Source organism: Neolamprologus multifasciatus, chromosome 6, assembly GCF_963576455.1.
Source record: "Neolamprologus multifasciatus chromosome 6, fNeoMul1.2, whole genome shotgun sequence".
In the NCBI taxonomy this organism is placed as follows: Eukaryota; Metazoa; Chordata; class Actinopteri; order Cichliformes; family Cichlidae; genus Neolamprologus; species Neolamprologus multifasciatus.
In genome coordinates, this window is record NC_140444.1 from 2,105,033 (window position 1) to 2,128,589 (window position 23,557).

Consider the following 23,557-nt stretch of genomic DNA (forward strand, 5'->3'; position numbering starts at 1 on the left):
GTTGGCTCTGACCTTCTTGGTCCATGGGCAGGATGGAGATGATGGTGATGTTGAGATGATGAGATGTAGGACATGTGATGATAATGTGGAAAATGTGGGTTTTGTTTCTTAGATTGTTGCTAAGTGACAAATACTAAAATGATGTGTTCTGCCCCTTAAATAAAACAAACTGTATCCACTCAGCTTGCTTACTGTAGTTTAGCATCAGTGCAGCAGTAAAAAAAATCCTGCCAGCGGATGTTTTAAGATTTTGTGTTAGTGTATTTGTGTGTGTTTCACCGTGCCTCTGTGCTGGTCTAAGGCTACGTTCACACTGCAGGTCTTAATGCTCAATTCTGATTTTTTGATCAAATCCGATTGTTTTGTCTGCTCGTTCACACTACAAATAAAATGCGACAGCAAACACCCTCTAGTGTGAACGCTCAAAGCGGCCTCATGCGCAAAAGAAGACGTCACACACAACGCGCTCTGTTTAGACCCAGACCAACAGTATTGTTTGACTGATGGCCTTAATATAAAAACTTCGGACTTTACATTTCCCAATTTTTGCTCTAAGTTATTTTGTTATTTACATAATAATGTAAAAACCTAATAATGATCCTTATTGCTGTTTTAGAGGAGCGCTGCTTCAAAGGATAGTTGCAGATTTCTGTCAGAATCTGCAGATTATACAGTACAAATAAAATGTTCACGTTTCTCCAACGTTGTCTTCCCAACAGTTTCACTGACATCTACACTGGATGGCCAGGAAGCGATCATGATGTCTTCTCAAGCGCTGATAATTGGCGTCTGTTTTGTGTCAGTGACGTAAAAGATGGATTTAATGCGACATGACCATCAAACAGCAGCTTTCTAAAACATCAGATATGTATCAGATTCAGTACCACATACGAAAGTGACCCAGATCGGATTTGAAAATATCGGATTTGTGCCGTTCACACTGTCAGACCATGATCGGATATGGGTCGCATAGGGTCAAAAAAATCAGATTTGATGCGCTTTCGCCTGCAGTGTGAACGTAGCCTCAGTGATGTGTTGTTTAGTTCTGGTTCTTTAATGGAAGTTAAAGCTAAATGCTAAAGGACGTCGAAGCTCCTTTGGCACCTCGATGAACAGTTTCCACTATGCGTTACATTTACTGTCTGTTTTGGCTTTTTAGTTATGTTTCCCTCGTTTGTTTCCTCTTTGCATCTCAAAAAGGCTGATGAAGGTGATTCTGTGACATAATCGATGCTGTTTAAATGCCAAATGAAACCAAAGACAACTAATTTATTTGTGGTTCACTTACAGACGGCTCGATGACATAAGGAAAAAGATGTTCTTAAAGTAGCTTAGTTGCCTGAAGCACTCTCAGAGAATCAGGTGCAGATTGTGTAGCAGCACTTCATATGAACTATACATTACATGAAGTGGCTCAGTCTCTTTACAGTCTTTCTTATATGTGTTCTGAAGTAGTGAGATGATGTGAGTTCCCTGCTTGATTAGTAGACTTGCCTTGACTGGCTTTCTCGTTTATTTCATACAGTTCGTGTTAAAGAGCTAAAACGTTCTGCTGAGCGTTTCTGTTGAGTTTCCCACAGCTGTTTGAAGGGAAAATTGATAAAAGGCTTACGTGAGGCGGTAATTAGGCATGTGTTGAGAATCAAACTGTTTAACTTTTTTGATAGTTTGTTGCCTCCAATTTCCTTTTGACACAGACAAATAAACGAGGTGACAAATGAATGGATGGCAGCGCCCAGTGCCACGGGGCGGTGGCTGTAAACTTTCATAAAGACTTGTGTAGCCCAGTGGCAAACAGATGCAATTAGTGACTGTTTATTGTAATGATTATTAAAGGTGTTTTATTCTGTTCAGTTAAAAACACTCATGATTGGAGAGAGACTAAAGAAAAAATCCAAATTATTTGTGTTATTTATTTATTTTTGTTTTCTCAAAGGTTATTTTTTCACCTGGATACAAATGCAGTCCAACCAATGGGATTGTTTGTCCCGCCTTGTGTTTTCATGTTTGGTTGCTCTGCTAAGGCTGCTTAGACCACACGCGCCATAGCTGTACCTGTGGCTGTAAACTTTCATAAAGACTTGGCTTTCTCTTATGAGTGAAGGAAAGAAAGACAGAATTAGTAGAAAGTACATGACAAAAGAGACAAAGGCTGATCGATACACAGGAAGAACCTGAGAGGCTCAGCTGGAGTCGGACATGGCTTGGATCTTGAATTCATGTGGACTACTCCATCCTTTATCCAGCAGACAGCGCAATGATTAATCTCACAGAAGAAAAGGAGTCTCATTAGATACTAATAATATGGAGGCAGATTTATTATTAGATCATTAGATCATGTCCCTAATATAACAAATCCAACATTATTACCACAGTTGTGCACTGTGCTGATCCTGCTATCGTGATATTTCTGTTTTCTGTGGCATTTGGATGTTTCTACTTTTAATGCACAAAGCTAACGTGACACAATTCCTCATCTGTATTTGATCTGGCTTTGTAAAAACCATTCCACAAATGAAGTGAATCTGCAAAACATGATCGGTCAGAAAAAGCAAAATAAGACCGAACTGCTGCAAAATGATCACAGAACAAGTCACTGTCTGGCACCTTCTATTTGTATTTTATTAATTTTATTAATTAAGTAGCATAAAAATGATATAAATAATATGTCAATAACAATAAAGGTTATATAAAACCATGGAAGCCTGTTTTGATCCATAATAAATGTGCTGGTCTTATGTCAAACGGTGCTTTGACACACTGGGTTTAGTTACTTGGAAGCAGATCAGTTCATCACATGTGGTTGCTTGGAAAGAAACCACATGTGCTGGGTCAAACTTTGGGGGTCTAACTCAAACTGCAATCTTTCCCTAACCTTAACCAAGGCAGTCAAGTTCATCGGGTTCATGTTATCTGCTGAGGATCAGCGTCTGGCTGCCGAGCTGGGGTCAGCAAACACTTGACTGCAGGTTCTTGGGTATTTTCTGTTAGCATGCTGTCTGTGCAGATGTTTGCAAAGAACCAAAGTTGTGTTAGCAGCACAATGTGGTTGTTTCTTTTTTGTTACAGTTTGCATTTTACCATCACGCTTGTTTTTTGTCTGTTTTGCAGTAAAGGTAATGTCCACATCTCGATTGTCCTGCACTTCCTGGACACAAACTGAAATCAGCTGATTGTAGTGCAAGTGTGCAGGAAGTAAAGTGCGTGTGTTTTACACACTATATAGAACAACTTTATAGAATTATATTTGTTAGTTATCAGCTATTTTGAAACAAAAAAAGACTTTTTATCCATAACAAGAACTCATAACAGCAAATGAACTGTACAACAGAAAATGCCAATGCTATTCATGGTTTCCTCAAAACAATGATAAGAAAAATAAACTGGGCCGATATGGCATGTTTGTTAATACAGAGACACACCACCTTTCATTGTTTATACCGTTACTGAAAAAACAAACAAACAAATCCATCGGCCCGTAAAAACGAAAAATCACCAACGGCCCACCGGACATATGCCCAGTATGCCTGATGGCCAGTCCAGCTATGGTCAAGCCATCAGTTAACCCTTCGTGCCCAGGGTTGCCGACCCCTGATCTACATCATTTGAGGACGATGAAATGAGCAAAACGTGGAAGAGAACCATCATATTTTCACCTTTGGCATCAAGTCTTATGATAGCAGTTGTCTTCATCTTCACTCTTCATCGTTTTTCTAGGTTTCAATACTCACCAAGGCTTTTTTCTATTAAAAGATCCCAACTCTCTACATAAACACACGCAGCCCACTTGTGTGATTGTGCATGTGCGAGATGTTCTTAAACTGCCACGCTGTGTCTAATGTGTTACATTTAAAAGTCCGCATGCTGAACACCATTCAAGCTTGTGCTGCTAATTGGTTTCCGAGTTAAGAAATCCCTCTTTCACAGCGTGCACGAATCCACAATCATGTTAGGAAGCGTTTAGGGAATAGAACAATTTTGAAGATAGTTTCTTTTTGTTGATTCTTTTCCGTCCTTGGAGACCAGCTGGCATGAGATGTCAAAGCTTATCCTCAATATTAGGCTTGAGAATAATCATATTTGGTATTCTGTGCTGATGAAAGGAGACACGAAGCAAGGCCCAAACTAACTCACTCGATGTTATCTATCTCAGCATGCCTGGATGAATTGTGAGCACTCAAGCTCTCCCGCACTCAGGCTTTCTCGTAAGGTTGTTAAGGAGGCGGAAATCATTATTTCATCAGCCAAACGATATCACTCTCCAGGTGAGGACAGTTTTCTGCAGGCGTTTTAAAGTGCTGATAACCTTTGGAAAATTTCCTAATTACACCAAATCCAAAGATATATTGGATCTATCAACTAGTAAATCCCAGTTCAGACCCAACAATATCCCTGAGCAGTCATTACTATGAGCTAGTGGCAGCTCACATCTGTCAATTCTGACTGACTGTGAAACAGAGAAATTTAGAGGGAGAAAAAGAGACTCCTGTAGTAGTTTTGGAGGCTTTCTTTTAGCCATCTCAGCTATTACATGGCCCATTTACCATACAGTGTGATATTGCCTGCTATGCTTCATTTTGGTGACACGTGCCCTTGTTGTGAACCGTGGTAGAAACTTCTGACTTTTCTAAAGCTAAAATCACAAAACATCTGTCGACGTATCAACGTTGGTCCTGAATTACTGAGCGCCTTACTGACTTCTAAAGCTGCATCATTAAAACTAGTCATGGAGTCAGATTTACTATGCAGTCAGTCAGTACTTGTTAAAAAAAGAATCCCGAGGGAATGATACTGTAGACTTATTGCATCCATCCGCTGTGGAGGGTGGTGTTCGTGCTAAAAACAAATACACTTCTCATGTCGTAAGGCACTTTGGACAAAGTTGAAAATGGTCCGTATGGTATCTTTCAATCTGCTTAATGGTCAGTCAGAGTATGGGGCAGTTTCTCAGGGAGTGCTGTAGAAATGTGTACTCGATGTGAATGAAGAGAAAACAGCTGGAAATTCTGTTTATATTTATTGAGAATAGTTTAGAGTTGAATGGAGGAAAACATATTCCACAACTTGGAATGAAAATTGAGATGTAAAATGTGCCCTTTGTATTCATTGCATTCATATCAGCTGACCAAAGATACTTTTGGCTTGAGGCCCTTGTTTGAAAAGACGGATTAAGAGCAGACGTTTTTCCATTTCTATTTTGTGCATTTCCGTACGCTAATCGCTGAAAAGTCTGAAGAAAATTGCTTACAACTGAAACCAAATCTCTCCTTTGCATGTCGTCGTAACTGCAATATGTCTGTATGGGATAAAATGGCTTTAATGAGTCTATTTCAGTTGAGTTAATTACACTGTGGTACACTCTGCAGGTGCCCGTGATAAAACGCAGTATTAATCAATAAATTTGTAAATAAATAAAAGCCAAGTTTGTTTGTTTTGGCTAGGACAGAATTCATTTGCCATTTGTCACTTGCATATGTTGTTATTTTGTGTTCTGTTATTTTACAGTCAGACCATAATGCTTTGATTTAGACATTGCTGGTGTAACTTCTCTTAACACACACTATCCCGGGTTTTGTTTGTGGTAGCAGTAGTTACATCCTTTACATCCATGCATGTGTTTTAAAGCAAACAATACATGTCTGGTAAATTATGTTTCTTTATGTTGCTTTGGTTATACTTACCATGGTGTCCATGTTGTGTACTCAGGTCCTATGTGTGAGACAGGTGTATGGGAAGGGCCGCCCACTATTTCCTGTTTATATAGGGTCATGAGGTCAATGATTGCATCACTGGGTGTAACCAAATGGAGGGTTTTTCATTTTGTATATTATTGTTTGTTTTCTTTAAATTAGCCTTTTGAGTTATATTGTATGCAGTGTTTTACTTTACAAACCATTTAGTTGAGTAAATGAGTTTGTCAGTTTCATGCATGACTTTATTCCTGTTCTTTGTTTATTGTATTATTTGGTTTGACCTATTTGTTTCAATGGTAGGGACTAACGAGGTCAGGTGTGGGCAAAGTCTTGTATAAAGCCAGTGGGATTTTTGCATGCCTGATTGATTGTTTTAGGGTAAAATGGAGATGCCAGCAATAAAATATGCTTAAAAGAACTTCAATCGTCTGCTAATGCTATTTACTTATCACCTTCCTTGCTGCTTAAGTTATGCTACATCACATTGTTATGCAATGAATAATTATACATACATAAATGCACTGTATATTTGTAACTTATGACTAAATGTGCAGATGAGGAACCATGGAACACAATCGTTCTTATGAACTGTGTGAATTTATTGCCATTGTGGTTTAGAAAGGAGAGCCGGAAATCGTATCGTATCGAAAAAACAGGAATTGTAAGGCAAAAATTGCAAGTATCCCACTCTCGCTCCCATGGAAGCAATCAGAAACCAAACTGGGAAACATATGAGCCGATTATGTTTTTGCACTGCCATCTGTGCACAGTTCCCAATATTATTAACTATGTGGAGGCAGGCATATTTATAATTGTAGTAAAGCTCTAGGTAAGTGTACTTGACTCTGATGGGATAACGAAGCGACAGGACTCTGGCTTAAGCCATAAATTCATGCTTGGTGCAGCTCCTTCTTACCAGACTTGCAGTTTTTATTGTTTATTGCATTAAGAGATGGTTTTTTTCTGGTGATACAAGCAGACGCTGCAGATGGATCATGCAAATGTGGGTTTTACAGTGTTTGACTAGAATAAGTGATAAGAGTGTACAGTAGTAAGTTTTTAGGGCACCAACTTCCAAAAGAATCCAAAATATGGGATGTGGGGCAACATCAAAGACCTCTTATAGTTTTACGTAAACCTGAGAATAGTCAGAAAGTTTCAGGAGTTATATTTCCTGACATTTATAATGAAGAAGAAATCCTTTAGATTCTCCACTTTTCTAGGTCAGCAGTCCTTCTGAAACAGACTAGACATCGACTCTGATGACTGCTCTGTTCAACATGTCTGATTTTCCCGAAGCAGCTCGCAGGTGAACCTCAGGTGGATTTGATTGACTCATTAGAGTCTCATTCAAGTAAATCCACCTTGATATAAATGAATGTATCAATGTGAGAGTGAATGAATAGTGGTATTGTAAAGCGCTTTGAGGGGTCCCGACAAGCGCTATATAAATGCAATCCATTATTATTATTATTATTATTATTATTATTATTATTATTATTATATAATGCAGCCGTACCTCACGTTTCCAACATAACAAAGACAATGCATGGCACTTTAAAACCTATTGTGAGCAGAGTAAAAGATGGATTTGGATGGCCATTTATTGTGTAACATTTCTACTCCAATGGTTATTTTGCTCCATGTCTACTAGACAGTTGTCCTTTTTTGCCTTATTAGCTGACACGAGTGACAAAATTAATGACCTCTTTTTTTAAATTATTGACCTTTTCATTAAAAATCCCAAACCATCAAGCACCCTAACAAAGTGCTTTAGGTTGCTCAAACCTAATCAAAAAATACAAGCCATACTTTAGTTGCTGCCTATCCGGTGTTTAAGTGATGACGTATGAACCGTGCTTCCGGGTCCAAACGACTCTGGATGTTGTGTTTTTAACATGTTTTAATGCTTTGTGTCTTGTTCTATTTAATCTGAACAAGCCCCTAAAAAACCCATATGGAAAAGATATATATAAATCTTATAAAGTTTGTATCTGTCTTGTGTGAAACTTGTATGAAAAGCATACAAGAGTAAAAACAGATATAAGATCCCTTGAAAAATTATATAATGAAACTTGTATGTTTTGGATACTTACTAAAACAATATATGAAAGTAATGAGAAAGTGGCCACTTTCATGAGTAAATCATATAAGTTTTTACTATTTCTTTTCCATATGGGAAGGCAGTGATCACTATCGACCTCTCTCGGTTTTTATTACCACTCTTCATTTTAAAGCTCAGCTTTTAAACCCTTACGTTGTAACTACAGTCCAGCTCATGCAGCAGTATATTAATGACTAACCTTATATTACAGTTGTTCTCCTGACTGAAGTTTGGTCCGTTTACAATGTAAACTTTTATGGAGTGGAAAAAAGTTAGCGTTCATCCTCCAGCTTCACTGTGCTAATGCTATGCTAACATAGCTGTTTTGCTAGCAATCACGTAGCACATCATTATATAGCAGCTAGCCCAACTTCAGTTACCCTACAAACGTCACGGCTGTTTAGTTTTCTGTCTTCATTTATGTTGGAAGTGATAGCAGAGCTGTACGTTTGAATTTTTCAAAAATCCATCAGTCAGAACATGCTATATCATGTTTAGGTTTAAGCTAGCGAGCTAACTTCCTGCTAACTTTGAACTCCGTTACACTTCATAAATCCTGTTTTCATGGATGCCTGGTTGTTAAACTTGATTATTACACCTGGTAAAGCAGCAACGCTGATCATTTTATTAAAGATGAAAGAATTTAGACAATTTGTAGCTCTCAGTGATGCCGCAGTGTTCGTTTGACTTTGACCTGAAGCAGATTTTGGACCTGGAAACGGTTAATGATGTCAGACATAAAGACCGGATAATCCATGTAGTGTTTGGTCTTTTTCACTCTTTTTTCAGGATTTAGAGGAAACCGAGATGGAGAAGCGGTGCATGTCCATCCCCTCTGAAGCTTGTGAACGTGTATAAAAAGACAATAGTCCAGTGTGTGTGACAAACACTCAGTCACAGTATTTAGCATTAAGCTGCTACATCAGTGCCGTTGAAATGACAGGTGCCATTAATAACCACTCTAGCGTCTGTGTTGTTAGTTTTATCCTGCTGAGAATGCAGCATAGAAATGTCACGCTGACAAGCTGTTGATGGCCTTAATAAGGAAATGATCTAATTGCAATGACTTTCACAGTCTCACAGCCTCTGTCCATATGTCCATTTTTAAATCCCCCTGTGGAGTGACAATATGTAACAGCAAATTACTTGACTATTAGAACTGGATGTCATGCTGGCAAGTGGCTTATTGACTTAGAGAAAGTTTCATTGATGAGAATTGAAGCAAGTTCTTAAATTGAATCCTTGACTGCCTCACAGAACGACACAGGAGGGAGAATAGAAAAGCTCTGCAAAGCTTCGACAAAGGTGACATGCATTTTTCTCTTTTAGGAATGTGCACTCTTGCAAGAGGTCAGGGCAAAAATGTTCATGGACCATTTACTCCTGAACACATCAGTTCCAACATGCCATCTGTGTTTTTTCTCCAGGAAGAGATGAAATCCCAGAAAGCACAGTAATGTGACAGAGGGAGAAATGTCCTGGCAATGTTTTTGCGAGTGCAGAGCTGAACATAATTAGATTCCAGACATCCACAGGGAGTTACCAAACACACAGCTCTAATGTCATCATGACTGGGCCTCTGTTAAGGCCAATGGCACTGTCAACAAGCAGTTTGTGAAAACGTTCTAATCTTGTGTTTTTAATAATGCTGAGGATGGCGCACTCAAAAGATCCGTATTGAAAGGTGAATATAGCAGAGGAAGATCAATGCTACGGATTAGCCGGAACTTCAGCCAGTTGGTTAACCCTTTAAAGCCGGTCGGAGCGGGCACGCTCTGTTTTGCGTAACTATTTTTAAATCCCGGTAGCTCTGCAACCACGTAAGCTAGCACAATAATTTTTTTTGCATATGAAACCAGAGGACTTGTACTTACATCTTATGCCATCAGCTTGTCCTCGGTCACAGTTTCCTTCCACATATAGCTTTGCAAAAACTGCATAAAAAGCACTTGCAGCAACAAAAACATAATATCGCAGAAACACGCTTTGCCGATCCGATCAGCTGTTTGTAACACTTCCTACATTGAAACAGACGTCAACGTGAACTATCGCATGTCCGCCATGACCTGCCCGAAACCGGAAGTGACGTCATTTTTACGGAAATGTCGTTTTTTACCATCAGGGCCTCATGAGCCTATACTGGTGTTTTTAAAAGTTATGTTTGACTTTATGACTTTCTGTGTCGTTTCTGGGATGCTTAGGACTCATATTGCACTGCTGGAAATAGTTTATTTTGATGCATATGCTGCTTTTTTGCAAATTTGCACTATAATATTTATTTTCGTTTTTCCTACAGTGTATAAAAATTGGTGTATTTCAAAAATAAAACTATGAAGACACTCAAAATAAATTTCCTGTGGTGGGAAACTATTTTATGCAACTTTTTTGTATTTACAGTTTTGAGGGATAAGCCTCTTAAATTTCTCTAACTAGAAATATATGTTAAAAAAACAAAAACGATTTTCAATTTTTTTGTGTTTATTGCACTTTTTTGCAATTTATGTAATTACTATGCACTTAATGCAGACATATTATTAAAATTTAGGCTGTAATGGTTGTATTGATGTATAGCAACTTGAAATGCTCCCAAAAATGGCTCCACAGCATGTAAAAATATAATATAAGCTCTGGCGGACTTGGTTCTATGGTAGGTCTTAAAGGGTTAAACATTCAGAATCAGACTGAAAGCTCCCGGCAGATGTTGGGGGTAGGGATCAATACGAGAGTTTTACATCTGTCGTTCTGCAGGACTGACAGAGCTATAATCTAAGCTGTATATAAAATTCAAATGACATCATCCACTTGTTTGGTCCTATTTCATCTTTGGATGAGAGAGCTGAGTGCTGGTTAGCAAGCAACACAAGAACCTTGACATGGACACTGATAGGGTTACCTGCTAATTAGTGACACTTAAAATCCTGCACTTTGTTCAACAGAAATGGATCACAGACTCCTTGATCACACTGTTAATACAATTACCAGCGCAGCACGTCACGTTATTTCGTAGAAAATTCTATTAAAAATCTTCCAAAAGGCACCAACACATACAAGGTAGAGGGATACAGTTCAGTGACACCAATTAGCTGAGGTGAAGCCAAGCAGACAGCTAGAGGGGTGTTGGTGTTTATCTGCCAGTCAAAGAAACGGCGCCCCTCATAACACAAAATAGGTCTTTATAATGTTTAATGCAATACAGTACAGCAAAAAATTAGTTTTGTATTGTATTGACACAACAACTGGGTGGATTGCATTTAAATATAACACATACATGTTTTTCTCTGTATAAATTAACAACTAATGTCTTTTTCTTAGGTCAACATTTTCAATTTCCTTTTACACTGGTTCACAATTAAATGTCAGCAGTCTTTTTCTTTCTGTGTTAACTGGCAAATGCTAACGTTATATAAGCTAAGATTTCAAAGCAGAGAAACGTTATACCCGCTAAACTTCACCGTTCTCTTTGTTAGCATGTTAGCATATAGCTGAAAGCACTGCTAATCATACACTGGCAGAACAGCCTCGCAATATGATTGTACACAGTCTTGTTTCGCTTTATTAAACCAAGGGTTAACCCTGTTACAGTCAAGTCAGTTGAACAACTGCTGCTAAGTACTGGAGGGAAGGATCTTTTTTCTATGTGAAAGCGTGTGAATAATAGTCATTGCCCTGGTGAAACACGAGGCAGAATCATAGTCAGAGAGTTGAGGGTGGGTGGTGTGCAGGGACAACTCAAGTGAAAGAGGGAAAGAACAAATTGGATTACACTTCAGACTTGTGGATACAGATTGTGTAACAGTTTAGGGAAGATGTGAGGAACCTCGCCAGTGTGTTGTGGGGGGAAAGCAGACAGCAGATAAGAGGGGGTTTGAATTGAGGCAATCAGCACTGAAGGACCTTGTTTGGGGCGTCTCTGCTTCTTGTTTTCATTAGAATGCGAAGCGGCAGATGAAGTCTGGGGCCCAGGAAGTGGGAGTGACACAGAGGGGGGAAGAAAATAAAGGTGGTGAGGGGGGAAAAAACAGCATGCCAAGTTGAGGATAAGGACGATGCTGGAAATGACAAAAGCGGGTTGCTGTGATGTGGTGACAAGTGCATCAGAAATGGGAATGATGGAGGGAGAGAGAGAGATAAAGAGAAGGAAGAAAAAGGACTCGTCTTAAGTTCGTGATAAATTTTGGATTTCTCTGCGCTCAGCAGAGCAATTAAATAATTTAATTGTGACACTGCAGAGTCTTGGAGTCGACTGTATGTTTTCACCATATTGCAGAATGGAGATGTTTGTGTGAAGGTGCTGCACAGTATTTCATGAACGCATGACTGCTCATCACACTGGTCTTTGAAGACAATAATGGAGAACAAAGGGCTTCCAAATGTTTAACTGTGCAACCTCAGGGCAGGATATAGTGAACAATTTCAGGGACATACTGTGGCTACATGGGGTGTGATAAGTAGAGACACCAAAGCTTTTTTCCTCAGTGTAATGCATTCTTTACTGCTTTGCTGACATTCAGGCCCGAGGCAATATTTAGTCATTCCATTAAAACAGAACACAAATGGATGGTTGTGTAGTTTTTGCTTCATTAGACCCAAACGCTGCCACTGTCTAGCTGCTGTGTGCTAAAGATGCAGATTTCCCTCAAGAAAATTAATTTCAGCGTGTGAGATTACTCTTGTAGCAAATATATGAATAAAGGATGTCAAAATATAACAGAGGGAGATTAATTACTCACTTTTTACCTTATTTTTTCACTTTATTGTTCTGCTTTTGAGTGCTACTATCATTACAATTCTTTTAGACTTTCCAAGGCTGCACAAAAGCAGAATGTAAAATACTTGGTCAGCCATTGGCGCGTGGTCTTCACATCTGTTGCCATACACTTTGAATTTAGGGATTTAAGTTGCTAACGAGAACGGACCAAATTCAGTCTGGTCACTTGCTCGTTCTTTGTGAGGACTAGGGATGGGTACCGGTTCTGACATAAACGGTAGTAACCAGACCAAAAAGCAGCGCACATTTTGGTGCTTTATTTCAGCGCTTTTTTTCCCTGAGCTGTGATACACTTTAGATTCTAGCCAATCATTTTACGTTTCCGAGGACAGTAGGTGGGCCCAGGTACGTACGTTCTCTTAGAGCAGAGCTACGGATTAAAAATGCCCAAGGCGAAGCGGTCAAAGTCTGGCTGTACTTCACAGCAAAAGATGCAAACTCAGCAGCTGCAACAAGTGCTTTAAGCTGATACTGTGATACTGTCAAAGGAGGAAACGCCTCAAATCTGATGAAACACCTGGCGACGTGTAGCGTTTTTTTTTTTTAAAGCCGAGAAATGCGCCGTATTTGATAGCTTGCTGCGAGACCTCACACCGAGCACATCTACTGTGGGTGTGGTTCCTGTTATCGACCCGGAGTTAGCAACATCCCCCAAAAACCCGAAGAGGAGAGTCCTGGCCCCTAGCCCTGCCAGTGTAGCAGAAATGATGAGGATGATGATGCAGCAGCCGTTCTTCTCTGCGTGAGTAGCTTCATGTTGTTCGTGTGTAATTTACGTTGAGGGGGGGGCTGTAGCTCAGGTGGCAGAGCAGGTCAGCCACTAATCAGAAGGTCGGTGGTTCGATCCCAGGCTGCCTCCTGGCTGCATGCCAAATATCCTTGGGCTACTAAGGATATTTGGCATGCAGATACTAACCCCATGTTTGCCTACTGGTGGTGGCCAGAGGGCCCGGTGGCGCCTGTGTCCGGCAGCCTCGCCTCTGTCAGTGCGCCCCAGGGCAGCTGTGGCTACAATGTAGCTGCCATCACCAGTGTGTGAATGTGTGTGTGAATGGGTGAATGACTGAATGTAGTGTAAAGCGCTTTGGGGTCCTTAAGGACTAGAAAAGCGCTATACAAATGCAGGCCATTTACCATTTACCATTTGAGTAGGCTAACCACGTTATTACATTAATGCATGTAAGGTGAACTAGCAAACATCATCATAGCTACATGTGGCTGTCTTCTTGTTTGATGGCAGATGCTCCCTTCACCCTGGCCAAAAAACGACCAAAGAAAAAGTGGAAAACAGTTAAACATGAGAGGTTTTTGGACAAAGTTTGTGTTTTTCCATTGTTTAAGCTGCTTCCAGCCAAGAGTGATACCATATATGCCCCATAGCTGCAGAAAAGGCTAACATTGTTATCTTTTTACAAAAAAACAGCTGAACATGAGAGGTTTTAGGACAAGTTTGTGTTCTCCGTTCTTTAAGCACCGGTTCGAGCACCGTTTAAGCACCGGCACCGTTTCAAAAGTACCGGTTTGGCACCGGTATCAGATAAAACCTAAACGATACCCATCCCTAGTGAGGACCCTTTCACATTTAATCCATCCTCTAATCGTTTTTTCGAAACTCAGACCAGTCCAATTCAATATTTCTTTTAATTCATAATATCATACAGATGCCATGAGAGTGCAGTGAAACGTTCACCCTAGGTTTACAAAAATGCATCTGAAAGAACCGCAGACGAGACCAAAGTGAAAATGTTTGGCTACAATGCACAGTGATGGGGTGGTGATTCAGGTTTGTTTTGCAGCCACAGGACCTGGACACAGTGCGTTCATTGAGTCAACCGTGAACTCCTCTGTATACCCAAGGATTCTAGAGTGAAATAACAGGTCATCTGTCTGACAGCTAATATGTGGGTGAAACTGGGTCACGTCACAAGACAATGACCCAAAGCACAGCAGCAAATATACAGCAGCCATCCATTCTCTTGTTTGTCTAGAGAAGCATCTTGGCGGGGAGTCTATTCCATCTAGCATGGGCGCTCGGAGGAGTAGACCCTGGACATGTCTTCAGCTTCTCATAGGGCTAACACAGAGACATAGACAACCATTCACAGCCTAAAGGCAATTTAGAATCACCCATTAACCTTACCCACTAACTGCATGTCTTTGAACTGTTGGAGGAAGCCAGAGTACCCAGAGAGGACCCACACAGGGAGAACATGCAAACTCCAGAAAGGCCAGATAGGGAATTTGAACCGAGGGCCTTCTTGTTGTGAGCCAACAGTGCTTACAACAACATAATAGCTGAAAAAGAAAACAATCAAGGTGCTGCAATACCCCAATGAAGGTCCAGACTTCAACCAATTTGGCATGATGTGGTGGGACCTTGAATTGTCAGCTGGTGCAAGATGGAACTTTTGTTTGACTCTATTTACTTTACACATTTCAGATGTCTTATTTTTGCATTTTTGTCCAGCGTTGCATCCCTGCCTAGATGTCTTCTCTTTTTTACTGGCTATCAAAACTGTAATGGATGATTGCAAGGGTTGGTGAATCGGAGCTTCTTTTTCCACCAAAGCTTGACTGACATATCGCCATTGCTGCTTGAAGGGATCTCTTTGTTTGCGAGGTTTTCCTGGGATTGGACGAGTCTCCTCGCTTCCTTCTGTTTATCGTCAAGTGTGGGCATCTACCGTTCACTCTGCTGTCACAGCAGGAATCCTGATTTGCTGCACAGGGGACAAATACATTCTCATAAAAGTGTATTTTAAAGAGCTTTTCTACTCTTATTTCAAGAGTCTCATAAATAGAAATAAGAATAAATCCCAAGGTGTTAGTTGATACTGCTAGCAGCATTGTTTCTCTGCCACCTCAGCATGCTTTGATACCGTCCAATTCTGCCTATATTTCTTTTCTCTCTCCATTTGTGAATAAGGTTATGGCCCCTCCCCATGAGTCTTTTCCATCATTATTTATATCTGGTAAACAGTAAAAGGGACTAATACTTACACAGTATGCTTTTACTCAATTTCAGCACTCAAAGTGTTTATTTAGACTAAATGGTTTTCAAAAGCAGCACTCCACTGAGACTGCTCTGTTAAAAGTCTATAATGAACTTTCGAGACTTCTGATCAGAGGTGGGACCAAGTCATTGTTTTGCAAGTCTCAAGTAAGTCTCAAGTTTTTATCCTCAAGTCACAAGTCAAGTCTCAAGTAATGTCAGGCAAGTCAGAGTCGAGTCTCAAGTCACTGGTTTAAAAGTCCGAGTAAAGTCACAAGTCTGAAACTTTGAATTTCAAGTCCTTTCGAGTCTTTAAAAGAAAAAATGAAAAAAGCATGTCGCAGTTATATGCTAAATGTAAATATTAGACCATGTGATTTTAAAATCTCTGTTTTTCTCAACACATGACGAAATAGTGAACTTAGAAAATATACACAAATTGTGAAATTGCACCTCTATAAAAATGCAGCTCAATTAAACTTAGCTCCAAGAATAATTTTCACCGACAAGTCTGAGATAAGCTGCATGTTACTCTTGGATGCGCTTGTAGGACCAGCTTTAAAATAGCATGTCAGAAATATCATACACATTAAAAAAAACCTGTATCACCAACGGAGCCTAGACAACATTTGCTAGTTAGATGAAGTCAGCTATCTCATCGTAGCAAAAGAGAAGCACCACCTACCGTTCTTTATGCAACTTCAACTGTCAGAGAAAGTTGGAAGTTGTTCCATCTCTGTTTATGATTCTGTTCTTGCATGTTTTGCATATTGCATTTCGGTTTTTTGTTGACTACTTCATAGTTTATGTACCTGAAAAAAATAATTCCTTGCAGCATTTTTGAGTGTTTTTTTTGTTGTTGTCTTTTTAAAAAATATGGTTAATTTGATTGAGTGTGGTTTGAATAAATGAATGAATGAATTGAGTTAATGGTGCACACTTTCTATATAATATGTACAGTGGGGCAAAAAAGTATTTAGTCAGCCACCGATTGTGCAAGTTCCCCCACTTAAAATGATGACAGAGGTCAGTAATTTGCACCAGAGGTACACTTCAACTGTGAGAGACAGAATGTGAAAAAAAAAATCCATGAATTCACATGGTAGGATTTGTAAAGAATTTATTCATAAATCAGGGTGGAAAATAAGTATTTGGTCAATAACAAAAATACAACTCAATACTTTGTAACATAACCTTTGTTGGCAATAACAGAGGTCAAACGTTTACTATAGGTCTTTACCAGGTTTGCACACACAGTAGCTGGTATTTTGGCCCATTCCTCCATGCAGATCTTCTCAAGAGCAGTGATGTTTTGGGGCTGTCGCCGAGCAACACGGACTTTCAACTCCCGCCACAGATTTTCTATGGGGTTGAGGTCTGGAGACTGGCTAGGCCACTCCAGGACTTTCAAATGCTTCTTACGGAGCCACTCCTTTGTTGCCCGGGCGGTGTGTTTTGGATCATTGTCATGTTGGAAGACCCAGCCTCGTTTCATCTTCAAAGTTCTCACTGATGGAAGGAGGTTTTGGCTCAAAATCTCACGATACTTGGCCCCATTCATTCTGTCCTTAACACGGATCAGTCGTCCTGTCCCCTTGGCAGAAAAACAGCCCCATAGCATGATGTTTCCACCCCCATGCTTCACAGTAGGTATGGTGTTCTTGGGATGCAACTCAGTATTCTTCTTCCTCCAAACACGACGAGTTGAGTTTATACCAAAAAGTTCTACTTTGGTTTCATCTGACCACATGACATTCTCCCAATCCTCTGCTGTATCATCCATGTGCTCTCTGGCAAACTTCAGACGGGCCTGGACATGCACTGGCTTCAGCAGCGGAACACGTCTGGCACTGCGGGATTTGATTCCCTGCCGTTGTAGTGTGTTACTGATGGTGACCTTTGTTACTTTGGTCCCAGCTCTCTGCAGGTCATTCACCAGGTCCCCCCGTGTGGTTCTGGGATCTTTGCTCACCGTTCTCATGATCATTTTGACCCCACGGGATGAGATCTTGCGTGGAGCCCCAGATCGAGGGAGATTATCAGTGGTCTTGTATGTCTTCCATTTTCTGATGATTGCTCCCACAGTTGATTTTTTCACACCAAGCTGCTTGCCTATTGTAGATTCACTCTTCCCAGTCTGGTGCAGGTCTACAATTCTTTTCCTGGTGTCCTTCGAAAGCTCTTTGGTCTTGGCCATGGCGGAGTTTGGAGTCTGACTGGTTGAGGCTGTGGACAGGTGTCTTTTATACAGATGATGAGGTCAAACAGGTGCCATTCATACAGGTAACGAGTGGGGGACAGAAAAGCTTCTTACAGAAGACGTTACAGGTCTGTGAGAGCCAGGGATTTTCCTTGTTTGAGGTGACCAAATACTTATTTTCCACCCTGATTTACGAATAAATTCTTTACAAATCCTACCATGTGAATTCATGGATTTTTTTTTTCACATTCTGTCTCTCACAGTTGAAGTGTACCTCTGGTGCAAATTACTGACCTCTGTCATCATTTTAAGTGGGGGAACTTGCACAATCGGTGGCTGACTAAATACTTTGTTGCCCCACTGTATGTTAAATTTTATATTTGGGGTGAAATATCAATTCTTTTCAAGTAAACCGGTTCAAGTCCAATTCAAGTCCCAGGTCACTGGTGTAAAAGTCCAAGTCAAGTCACAGTCTTAGAACATTTTTCAAGTCAAGTCTAAAGTCATAAAATTAATGACTCGAGTCCAAGTCATTTGACTCGAGTCCACACCTCTGCTTCTGATACCGGGCTTTTTTCCGTACTGACCTCAGTGCTGTTTTTGATACTTTTGACCATCATGTTTTACTTAATAGCTTTGAGATTTTGCTGGTATTTGTGGGTCAGTGTTTGACTGGTTTCCCTCATATTTATCTGACAGAACCTTAACTCACTGTTAGGATGAGCAAATTTTCTTTTACCACTTTGTCTTTAACCTCTGGGATTCCACAAGGTTCAGTTCTGGGTCTGTTATTATTTTCTTTCTATATTCAGTCTTTTGATTTCTTCTCATTTTTATGCTGATGGCATTCCCCTGTAGCTTGATAGTTGGTTTTGCATCCCAAAGTAACTGTGTGACTGCCTCGTCAACAATTACACTGTTTTAAATTCCAACAAGGCAGACGCCGTGATTATAGCTCCTCCAAAACAACAATGAAGAATCACTCGAGCTCTTGCTTCCTTTTTGCTCATCTGTTAAGTCTGACATTCATAATCTCGGGGTATTATGTGATTCTTCTTCCATTTGCATGTAAAATTTATTTCACGTTTCTGTTTCTTTCATTTAAGAACCATTTCTGAATAATGGTTTCCTCGGGTGAACTGTTGTTCGTGCATTGGTGTCATTGCAGCTAGATTATTGTAATGCCCTGTTTACTGGCTTGGATAGATAATCATTTTCACACCTTCAAGCTATACAAAGTGCTGCTGCCAGACTCTTAACCCGTTTTAGTCGCATTAATCCTGTTTCATAGTCTTTACATTGCCTCCCAGTAGATTTGAGAAATGGTTTTAAATCCTTGTACTTAAATACAGCGCACTAAATGGACATTTATCCAGGCTTTCTGTTTAAATTTTTACTAATATTGCACATTAGTTTTGCAGTTTTACATTTATATTAACAATTTTTTTATGTTTCCTTTGTATTTTATTTTGCTCATTCCTTGCTTTTATTTATTCTGTCATATACAATTTTTTAAATGCATGTCTCTAATAAAAAAGCATTACCTACTTAAGAGATGTCTGCATTAAAAAATGCTCCCAAACCTCGGAAAGTAAAGAAGAGTGGCCCCAGATTCCTTCACATCGACACCGATACAAATCATGCAGGAAACGACCACTTCGAGTTATTCCTGCTACATGTGATTCTACAAGATATTGAATTATGGGGTGCACTTAGTTTTTCACAGTGCAGCATAGAGTCCTGTGAAAACTGTGATTATTTTGGTGAAAAACTGTGAGACGTTCAGTGATTTTTTTATGATATTCCCTCTTTGCAAAAATGCCAAAGGGTAGCATATGGCAGAAACAGCTCAGAAAGGACATATATTTGATTTAATGTGCTGGGACAGTGCAGAGATAGAGGATACCCTCTGGTGGTTTGCAGAGGAGAACAGGAGGACTCGCAACCAGTGTGATAGAAGCCTTTTATCAGAGGATGGAGGCAGGAATCCAGAAATGTGTTAAAGAGGTTCCAATGGAGTGCTAGCAGGAATCTGGTCAAGCAGTGAAATGGCCTGAGTAACATAAAGGAAACAAATGTGCCCAAAAATGGAGCCCCTGTGAATGGAGCACAAAGGTTAATGAGCAGTGAGATGCCCGATGAGGGAGGAGAGGAGGAAAGATGGCTGCATAGGGCTCAGAAGTTCACAACGAGCGGAGACTCCAACCTGTTTCTATTGATTTTCCAAAATGTCGTCGACTAATGTGGCAGCCTTATCCCACTCGGGTGAAAAGGTTAACAGGGTGAATTTAAACTCTAAAGAGACTTCTTTGAAAAGCAGCAAAAGACTCAATAAGGCGCCTCAAGGCCCTGTTGTGTTTTTGATGCTACATGTCAGGAATACACGAAGCTGTATATTCGCCTCCAACAACACGTGAACACCCATGATTATGTTTCCTTATCATTCTGACATTTAAGCTAAATTCACTTTTATTTCTGCTCGAATGCAACGTCACTCCCGAAGAGAAGGGTGTCTCAGACGTGTCTGCACCTCCACTGCAACAACTGCATTCCCTCTTTTCCCCCCTTTTCCGTGCACCGTGCAAGTACAAAATAAGGAAAGAAATAGAGACAAAATAAACACACACATCATGTCGCCTGGCAAGATACACAACCTCTCTCACCCTTGCGCGAAGGTTCCCCTGCAGAAGTAGTTGCCAGATTGCTGGAGCATGAAGCACTAACAGCTTTGCCCAAGGCTAACTTCAACCTTTTCCAGCAGAATGGAATAGGAGATGTCTGGTGAATTTCTCATTGTTTATAGTCTCATTTCATGAAGAGATTAAGAGTGAGTCTCTTGGTTGGTGAAACAAGGGAAAACCAGGGAAGCGAGAAGATCATTTACTTTTCTGACAAAATGAGCTTTCCTCTTAAGTGAAGCTGTGTGTGATTTAAGGCTGGAATTTCGCCAGAAGTAAGGCATAATACAGAGTAATTGTACCTTCTGCATTTTCTCACTGTCAAAAAATGTTGGAATTTATTTATACCAGGAAAAAAATCGAAAACTGAAAGTGTAGAGCTCATTCACAGTTATTTCTCAGACCCTACAGGAGAAGGTAAGTATGTCACAAGGGCTTTACTCATTTGTGCTTTCAGCTCAGAACAAAAGCTGAATAGTAATCAGTTGGAATGTCTTTCACAGTAGACTTCAATCTGGAACTGTTTGTGTGTGAAATGCTGTTTTTATTCCTAACGACAAACTACCATTTTCCAGAAACCAGTGTCAAAATGAAAATATGAAGTCTCAATTTATCCCTGGCTTGTGTTCGTGTCAGTGTTGGGTTCAATATTGAGGAGGGGTAGAGGAGGTAATCAACTGACATAATAACAACACTGGTCCGGCCAGGTGAAGTCAAACGATGGTTATGGGAACTTTACATGCCCATAGAAGGAACTGACTGTGACAAGTGAGCACCCAGAGAGAAACAGATGAGTTAAACTCTAGGCAGATGAAGCAAATGGAGGTTTTAAGAAAAGAAATGAAAACGATATTAATTGTATGCTTTAGTGTGGACTTCTCTCAACCTGGAACCTTGAGTACAGCGGCAAAACATAGATTAACATTTTGGGGGCTTGTCCGGGATATCCAGAAGGCCAGCACGTACACATTTCAGATTATAACAAGCATTCAAAAGCATTTAAGATTATAGATTCAACTCAACAGTTTAGAGTGGTTATAGCTCAGGTGGCAGAGCGGATCAGCCACTAACCAGAAGGTCGGTGGTGCAATCCCAGGCTGCTCCAGTCTGCATGCCAAATATCCTTGGGCAAGATACTAACCCCATATTGCTCTCCGATGCATCCATCGGAGTGTGAATATGTATGAATGTTAGATACTCAGCACTTAAGCTTAGAAGTGCTTGTGTGAATGGGTGTGATTGGGTGAATGAATTAGCTGTATAAAGCGCTTTGAGTGCTTGGACAGAGTAGAAAAGCGCTATATAAGAACCAGTCCATTTACCATTTACCATTTACTGCACCTGTAATAAAGGCTAATCGGGTACCAGTATATTTAAACATCTGAATACAATATCAATGCTGTAGATTATGTTATTAATGCAATGGTAATGATGATGATGATTAACAATAGCAGCAAAATATATCTCTAATTCCTCACATCAGTCACTGGCAAATCAAGTCACCAAAGGATGATGTCAGTTTAGGTGAAAGTTTAGTTCTCTTGAAAGGTTAAAACTAAATTGCAGAAGCACTCACTCCCATTTCAAGTGCATAAAACCAAAGAGGATGTGAGTGCCGGCAAAGTGAAAGCAGTTGGATCATGCAAACAGTCTTCTGTTCCTTCATGTAATCCCAGACTGACTCTATGTCCGGATCGGGGCTCTGTGGCAGCCGTGCCATCTGCTGCAGGACTCTTTGCACCTCTTGAGGCTGAAGATAATTCTTTATAGCTCGGGCTGGAAAGCTGAGCTTGTTGACCTTCTGCAGAATTAAATGGTTACGAATTTGGATGCATATTTCCTTCAGGAACAACATGTGTGAGAGACCAGCCAAAATCTGCACGTGAGTGACATGAAAATGAGCGGGAATGTGGGAGAAATGAAAGAAATGGTGGTATATCCCTTAAAGCCCCCATGAGAGAGGCGATGATGGACAATCCACCTTTCCACCCCAGGCACACATCAAACAGACTTAATGACTACCTCGCAGAGAAAGACCTTTTCTCAGGTTAACAAAGAGGAGAAAAATGCAAAGGAGCTGAAACGTGTGGATGAGTTAAAGAGCAGCATGCCTTCAGAAAACCGAGCCCTCATCAGGTGTTTGTCTCTCAATCTCTTTTTTCATAAGCTAGCAAAGATGCTTTGAATTTCCAGAAAGGCTCAGAGCTGCTATCATATTGTTGTGTACTTGTGGAGTCGTAATGATGTGGCGTACTACTCTTGATGCTGTTGTTTTGGATGTTTTACAGTCACACCGACTGTTTGCACTCCGCTCTGTGAGGCTCCCCGTCTGCCTGTTTTCCAGACATGGAAAGCAGGTGTTTGACAGCTGATGGGTCTTACTCTGCAGAGAGCACCCGGCTCATCTCTCCTCTAATGAGCTACATGAGACGGATTGTTTCTTTATCCTTCATTTGACTTTACAACAAAAGTGAGTGTCTTAACAAAACTGTTTCGCTGCTGACGGGATATGTTTACCTCTTTGAGGTAAGTTGCCTCGATAAGGTCTTTGAAGGTGGCTTAATGATTTTCCTAAATTAATGTTTTGGCACTTCCACCGTCTGGCTGCCTCTGTGCTTTGCTCTGCTTTTATTGCACGTTTTAGTTGCTGTGTGTTCAGTTTGGAGAATCGCTGGCATTTAGGTAGTGTGAGAGTTATTGGGTGTAGATGTTGAAGAAACATGGAGTATTGATTATCGCTGCTGCAGCCTGTGTCACTTTTGATAATACCAGCACCTGAAATGTTGAGTGGTTATCAGGGTTTTGTTACGGCACAATGCACTCTGCTATTCTTACACAGAAGTGCAGCTCATTGGCACATTGCAGTTGGCCTTTTGTCAAACCCGGGATGATCACATGTTTTCACTGAAACAAATAAGTCAAAAAACAAAATAATCCTCCCATTAAAGCAGGTGCGAGAGCGAAGTGCTCTAACAGGGTGATATGGTACTGCAAGGTCATTAAGATCAGATGGGGCCTGATTATTTAAGACCTTGTATGCAGTGTTGGTCAAGTTACTTGAAAAAAGTAATCAGTAACTAATTACTGATTATTTCCCCCCAAAAGTAATCCCATTACTTTGC

General features: G+C 40.3%; 1 protein-coding gene and 3 long non-coding RNA genes across 4 annotated transcripts in view; 2 read left to right on the forward strand and 2 right to left on the reverse strand.

The window, feature by feature from the left end:
- The window catches only part of sorcs3a (sortilin related VPS10 domain containing receptor 3a), a 299,340-nt gene that overhangs the window by 43,942 nt on the left and 231,841 nt on the right, over nucleotides 1–23,557 (forward strand). The window lies entirely within an intron of this gene.
- LOC146516124 (uncharacterized) overlaps nucleotides 1–23,557 on the reverse strand; it is a 64,720-nt gene that overhangs the window by 38,043 nt on the left and 3,120 nt on the right. The gene's annotated exons all lie outside the window — the stretch shown is intronic.
- On the forward strand, nucleotides 70–10,988 carry LOC146516127 (uncharacterized). The gene is made up of 2 exons (XR_014874438.1): nucleotides 70–1,428; nucleotides 1,460–10,988. It is a non-coding gene; the product is annotated as an uncharacterized LOC146516127 (long non-coding RNA).
- On the reverse strand, nucleotides 20,971–21,871 carry LOC146516128 (uncharacterized). The gene is made up of 2 exons (XR_014874451.1): nucleotides 21,772–21,871; nucleotides 20,971–21,476 (listed from the first exon to the last, which is right to left on the reverse strand). It is a non-coding gene; the product is annotated as an uncharacterized LOC146516128 (long non-coding RNA).